General features: G+C 32.4%; 1 long non-coding RNA gene across 1 annotated transcript; it reads right to left on the reverse strand.

The window, feature by feature from the left end:
• Positions 1-249: 249 nt before the first annotated feature.
• On the reverse strand, positions 250-2471 carry LOC149883256 (uncharacterized). Its single transcript, XR_016444635.1, has 2 exons — positions 1934-2471; positions 250-1594 (listed from the first exon to the last, which is right to left on the reverse strand). It is a non-coding gene; the product is annotated as an uncharacterized LOC149883256 (long non-coding RNA).
• Between the last annotated feature and the right edge of the window lie 4749 nt (positions 2472-7220).

Here is a 7220-nt window from a genome sequence, read left to right on the forward strand (position 1 = left end):
TTCCGCGCCAGCAACGTTATCTTAGTAAATTAAAGCGAATACCTTTTTAAAAAATGTTGTATTTTTTGCGTTAAATAGATACTTCCAAAATAAATGTTTCTCATTTTTTGTTTGTCTAATGGACTTTTTTAAATCTATCGGCTATTTGCTAACCGGCAATTATCTGGTAAAACAGAATACTGCTGGTTAGCAAATAACCAATGAGTTTGTCAGAATGATTCTCTATTTGCAAAATATTTGCATTAACTAAAATATGTTATTTTATTGTTACTAATATGTTAACAATATTTAAAAATTTTCTCAAATTTAGTGAAAAAGAATTTATTTTAACGCTCATTTTTAAGCTCAAATGAGAGCCACTCCAAGTTGCAACGTATTTCTTTCCTTCCTACTAGTATTTTTAAACGTCATATGAAAAATCTTTTTTTTTAATGACGCATTGATGACATCAATTCTTTCAACTTTTGCACCAGCACCGTTGTATGGCAGAACTGCAGCGCCTGCTTTCTGCGTCTGTTCGATGACATTGTCTTTAAAAACCTCTGGATATTTTGTGCTTACATTCTCAGAGGGATAGTTTGTGTCAATCAGCAAATGATTGCAATAAGATTTGAAAAATAATATTAAATCATCTTCTCTTTTAAATAAGTTCGAGTTTGACATTCGATTCTGACAATGTTGTTTTTGATGAATATCCAACCGTTTTCTCTTTCTTGAGAACATCAGGTGGTATATTAGCGGAAACATCAAATGTCCAATCCATGAAAAATATAGCAACGGCTCGTACAGTTTTTCAAGATTATTTACTTTTCTATCAGCCAAAAAAAGCGAGTGAACTGATTCCGTTAAAAAAATAGGTAAGTTACAAATCAAGTATACGAAAAGAATCCATACTGTAAATGACGTAATAGTGGCATACATTCTCCTTTGGTGCAGCAACAGCGCTGAGCCTGAAGCTTGTCTCGATATTTTAAATTTGCTGTAAGCTACAATTGCCAAGGGTAACTTGAAGAGCATGACAAATGTTGCTGCAAAATAAATCTTGAAAGGGAGGCTAGGACTGCAATTCAACACATCCAACCAGTACACGTGTTGATCGAATGACAATCTTGGTATTGATAAAATTAAACAAAACAACCAGATAAAATATAAGCTGTACTTAATTCTATGTAGAGGAATCTTTTTGTACATATTTTGCTTTAAGTTTCGAATCATGAAGACAATAGTCCATACGCAGACTCCAGTTAACAGCGTTTGTATGGATGAAAATAATTTTCGAAGTCCAATCGTAAATTCTGCATTATTCAAGACTAATTTAAAGGTAACTGTTCCAGGTGCCAAAATAACAGAACACACCAGAGCAACTATGTTCAAGTTCAGAAGGTATGAAGAGTAGTAGTATCTTCGGCTTGAACTTGAAAAACGTTCTTTCCGTAGCCTTTTAAACTGTATGAAGTTCGCAAAACATACTAAAACTGAAATTATTGCAACCACAGTAATACTTCCAATTTTGTAAAAGGACTGAAAGCTTACATGGTTTGAATGTACATTCGATGCGATTACGGTAATGTTCATCTTAAACAATCTTAAAGAGCTGCAAATTAAAAAAAATCGGTTAAAATTAAAAACAGATGAAAAAATATTCACAAAAACCATTCGACGTTTGCAATTTTGGTTTTAAAAAGTTTACACTTTGCTAAGTTTAATTGTTAGAAAGCTAACTTTTAGTTTAAAAAGAGCAGTGAATTGAAATTCAATTTTTTTCGTTTATTTGTTAGTATCACCCCGAATAGTAAAAAGGAGATGAAACCTTTAAATACTTGTTTTCATATTTTATTGTGAATTGTATTGAGCGTCTATGTATCAAAATAATTTGTAAGCAATCATAAAGAAAGTACGTCACCATAATCATACTTAATCTCAAGAACTATACCTAGAAGTTTGTTATGCGTTTATGTTATATCAATAAAAAAAGTACAACCACTTCTCGAAGCACCTGTCGAAAAAAAAAGACTGAAAAAAAAAACTTCTTCAAAATTTTACTTGACGAAGTCTGAAACTTAAAATGATTAAGATTTCTTTTGAAAGATTTTTCTTCGGACTTTTTTCTTTTTAACGATTTTTTATGGATTGCAATACAAATTAGCGCCAGTTGAACACGTTTTTTTTTTTTTAAAAAAAAACTCAAACTATAGTAAATGAGCTAAGTTTTTTTTAAAAAAAAAAAATATAAAGAGATAATCGCTGACAAACTTCTCTAATTCAACATGCTTTTGCCTCTCATTTAATCATCAAAAAATAGAAGAACTTCCGTTAATTCAATTTTTTTTTTAAATCAATTTTTATTGAAAGGGATTTTGTTCATCTTCCTGAAACACGTGTTAAATCAATCGTTCTAACGCGTGTTACGCTCTTTTAAACCAATTTTTGATGATTTTTTTATTTTCCCATTAAATCTCAGATAAATTACTCGAGAGCAATATTAATAAAGAAATTGAAAAGTATTTTCCCTATGTAGTAAACATAATTAAAAAAAAAAGATTTAAAAACATAAAAAAAGGTTGATAAACTAAAAGGTTAAAAACATTGTCAATTTAGAAAAATATTTTCAAACTAAACGTAGTTGTAACCGATCTATTTACTGAAAATAGTTTCGCACGAAAAAAAAAAAACGTGCAAAAGGTTCTACGAATTGTTGATTTAATTAAAGAGGAGGTTCCTAAAAATTGATCAGACCCCCTCTTTAACTTAAAGGTTTTTTTTTTTTTTTTCAACAATAAAAAAAGATCAATGAAAAAATGCTTCGTCGCTTGAAATTATTTATAACATTGTTTTTTCTTTATGTTTTCATAAAAAAAGTCACAGACAAAATTGAATTAGTGTTAATAAATTTACTCATGCGTTTGTTATAGTTTTCCGCCATCTTTTCTATAAAGTTGTTTAACAAAAGTTGTCTCTTTGCACGACATTTTTTTAAAGATTTGTTCCTTGTTTTTTCTTCTTCTTCTGAGAACTTCTTTTTAAATACTAAGTTTATTCTTAAAAGAATAAAAATCTACTTGCCACAAGAAGGATATTCTGTCTTTGGTCTTGCACGACCATAATATGTAAATGTCAGCAGTTGTTGTTGTTGTTTTTTTAATATTTAATATCCTGAACAAACCCCATGAAGTTTTTAGTAAATTTGTTTAGTTTGTAAAAAAATCTGCAACCTCTAAACCAACGATAGATATTCTCTATTGAAACACCTTTAAATAAACTTATCTCTTCTTCCCAAAAGCATAGTAAAATTATTGTTAATTAGGTTTTGCTTTTTTGTTTGAACTTCTAATTAGATTGCTAAACTATTTCCGCGTTTTGCAAAGCCCCATCTTAAACGTTTTTTTACCTTCTTTGACGCATGGATTAATATTTTATAAAAATCTTGTGTTAAAAAAACCTCGGCACATTATGACGGTTGTATTTATTGGGTACTCGTATTACTTATCTGAAGCAAAGGGAATTAATTTTGTAAATGTTTACCCATCTCTTTTTCAATTTGTTTATGCAAATCTAAAAATTTCAGAACCAATAAATGATTTTGTTCACAACAATTGAAATGCACTTCCAAAACCGACTTGGGCGCGACACTTATCTGTAGTAGCATTGTAGAATGAACGTTCTTTCCTTTTTTTCGTCTCAGGTTTGATCTCATTTAAAATCTAAAAAGAAAAGTTGTTTTTTTTTTAATCTTCAGTTATTTTGTTAATGTGGCTGCGCTCTTTTACTAAGAATCATGCTTTCTTGTATGATTCAATGAATTTTTTTTTTTTTTTTTTTTGAGTCTTGCATTCTCTTTTCTTTTTTTCCTTTTTTTTTTTCAAAATATAATGCACAAAATTTTATCCACGTCATAAAATTTAGTCAAGGACTGATCACACTTGTCCGAAAATGAGAATAATTACTCCGAAAAGCACCGGAAAAACCATTTGGTGGGAACAATATACACACTTTCCTGATATGAAAAATCCAAAAATTGATATCTTTTATGACCGTCCGAGAAAAAAAATTCACTTTGAAGTTTTCGGCATAGTCAAAAAAGTTGAAAAATGCTGGAAATGTAACATTTTTTATCTTTGTAATAAAAAACATATCAATAAGTCAGAAGTTGTATGTTGTCTGCTTAGAGAATCATAATAAAACAGTTTTTGCTTTTCTGAACATTTTTTTCTTAATAAATGCAAGGTTATTTTTTCTTATGTAATCAAAAATTTCTTCACAGCACTTTCCACATATTAAATTCAAAAAACAAACAGTGCATTCCTTTAATTTTATTCAAAATTTTAAATTCAAAATGATGATTTTCTTGAAAAGTTTCAACAGGTTTTCAAGAGGAGCCAGTGCTTTCACAAGTTCTTGCTGTTGAAATCAAGACAATTTTGTAGGTTTCGCAAATATTCTGGATGGTCTATTGGCCTCTTGTATCTTTCCCAATGTGTCCTGAAGTTGTGATGCAATGCCTCTGTGGCATGCTCACTGTACTTGCCAAGAGATTCCTTCCTGCAATCAATGAATTCCTTGACATGAAAGAAAACGGCGTGGACTTTAGAGGTCACACTTGCCTTTGGCAAAGAAAGGAAGGAATTTTTGAACTGTGTGATTTTTTCAACATAGTTACTCTGCAACTGATTTCGAAAACAAGAGGACACAACTGCATCAAACTTTCTGAGTGTATTAATCCATGGAAAAACTTGGAATGCTGAGTCTTCTTCAGCAAGTCTTTGAAGAAGATCAACATGTTTAAAAAGTTTTCGGCACTCATTGCCAGCAAACTGGCCTCCATGAAACGGCTGAAACTTGATGTGAAGTGCTTTTGGCCATTCATCAGCTTTATCCCAGGTTTCTTTCAGTGTTTTAAACAAATAGTTCACCACACCAAGTAAAAGATGAAGTTCCATGGGTGGGATCTTGTCAAGAACAAAAGTAGAGTCATGCACATCTAAAAGTGGATCATGAACAACATTTTGAAACTGCTTGGCCTTCTTGTGGTCCAGACCTGAATCTTTAAATGAAGCAAAGCACTTCCTTTTGAGCCAAAAGTGTGGAGTTTTCCACATTGTGACAAGTTATGGTGATCCGCATCACACCAAGTACATGGATGAGAGCTGGCATTGGATTAAAGCCCGCAAACAAGGTTTGCTAACTTCATGCACAGGAGAAAGAAAAATCTACTCCACTTGGACAAATTAAAGACAAGATGCTTTTGAGGTTATCATAATTTTCAGGAACATCCTTAGCAACTGCAACGAGAAGTTGGCGCTTAACTCCACTGTCTCTGAGTGTTTGAAATAACACAGCCTTTTTGCCTGGTGGTGAAATGGATGGAAGTCTTGTTTCTTCTTCTTGAATACCAAGACTGACTTTAAGGAAACCACCTCCACCATCAATGCCCAACTTCACCAAGCAGTCACCTTGAACATGACGTTGCAACAAGACATCATTAAGTAGCTCAGACAGATTTTTGCAGTGAACCACAAGTTATTTTCTGGACTGCTGCTTGTCATTTGAAAAGGATATGTATATGTGTGAGAAGTGGTCTGCCAATTGCTTTCCAATATCAAGAAACTTTTCTTTAAATCTTGGCTCGACAATTTTTGTATTTGTGAGTTGGTTTAATGTAGACGTTAATGTAAAGTTTTTTGATGTTGTTGTTTGACAGTTCAGTGTTGTTTTGTATGCAGACAAGATCTTGAGCTCGTAGAAGTGGCACATCACCAAATAGTCTCTTGGGGTTTGAAGGACCTTTAGGAAAGAAATTTGAAAAGCACCAACTTGAGATACTTAAAAAGCAGTAGCCTTATTAAAATGCAAAACGTTTTATGTAGTACTTTTACTGTTGAAGTATTAAACAAGATTCCCTTTACCAGGAGTAATTGGCATGGGACGGCCTCCACCACTTTGCACAATTCTGACAGTTCCATGAGGTGAGGACTGTTTTGCTGAGATAATAGTTGTTGCAATCTGTTCACTGGCTTATGGATCCTTTGAAGCAAGTTCTTTAAGATTTTCTCTGAAGGTGTATTGATTGCACTAATGTGACACTCCTCTTGCAACAAGTGTGAGACAGTCTGAACATCTTCTTTGATTTTGTGAAGCTCCTGAAAATTCTGATTTGTCCAAAGGGTGCTTTTGAGGTGCTTTTAAATGACCAATTCGATAAATAATGCAATCACAAGGCTGACCACGTGTCTCTGGTCTAACCAGGACTTTTGTGAAATCATAAAGTTTTGGGAAAGCCACATTTTCACCTTTGCACTTTTTTCCTAAAAGAACCCTGCAGGTATTGCACATTCCACTTGGAACTCGTGAGTCAGAAAAGTCAAGTGTGAATGAAACTGATTTCTTGATTTGTTCAATCAAAAAACTTTTAAATTCTCAATTGGTCTAAATGGTCAATTCTCGAGTACATTTGTTCAAACATAGGAAACAAACTGTTTTCCTACAGTCATCATGTTTTTTAACAGAATTTGGCATTTTTGCTTTGAAGTTAAAAAAAAATTGTCATGCAGAATTTAACACTTGATAAAAACTGTTTTTTCCTAAAATTACAAAAACTTGCTTAGAATAAAATATTACTCACTAGGGCTTTGTAATAATAACAGAATGTTTTTAATACAATTTCTGAGTTATTTTTATGATTTTTATTCCAAAGATACATATTGTACCATTTTGCAAACTTTTGGACAATGCCGAAAAATTCAAATTGAATTTTTTTTCTCGGACGGTCATAAAAGATTTCAATTTTTGGATTTTTCTTATCAGGAAGGTGTGTATATTGTTCCCACCAAAGAGTTTTTCCGGTGCTTTTCAGAGTAGTTATTCTCATTTTCGGACAAGTGTGTGATGCAGGGGCGTGTACAGGAATTTTTTTGGGTAAGTCGCAGTTTTAACCCCCCCCCCCCCCAAAAAAAAAAAAAAAAAAGTTAAATTTTAGCATCCCCCTCCCCTTCCTCATTCACAAACGCATATATGAGGTAAGACGGCTTAGCAATCGCCCGATATTTTATCGCACATGATGCTAACCATTATCAAACATCATCGCTTCGCACGCTATCTATTTTTAGAAGAAAATGATGATAACCATAGTCAGCACCAACGCTTAACAATTGCACACGACCTATTCTTATATGAAGCAAAAAAAAATTGTTGAAAAACAGTCTAAACTTTATGTTTAAGAAATG

The sequence above is a fragment of the Hydra viridissima genome, unplaced genomic scaffold (assembly GCF_058129835.1).
Source record: "Hydra viridissima isolate aposymbiotic clone 2 unplaced genomic scaffold, HvirCarnegie_v1 scaffold_10, whole genome shotgun sequence".
Classification (NCBI taxonomy): domain Eukaryota; kingdom Metazoa; phylum Cnidaria; class Hydrozoa; order Anthoathecata; family Hydridae; genus Hydra; species Hydra viridissima.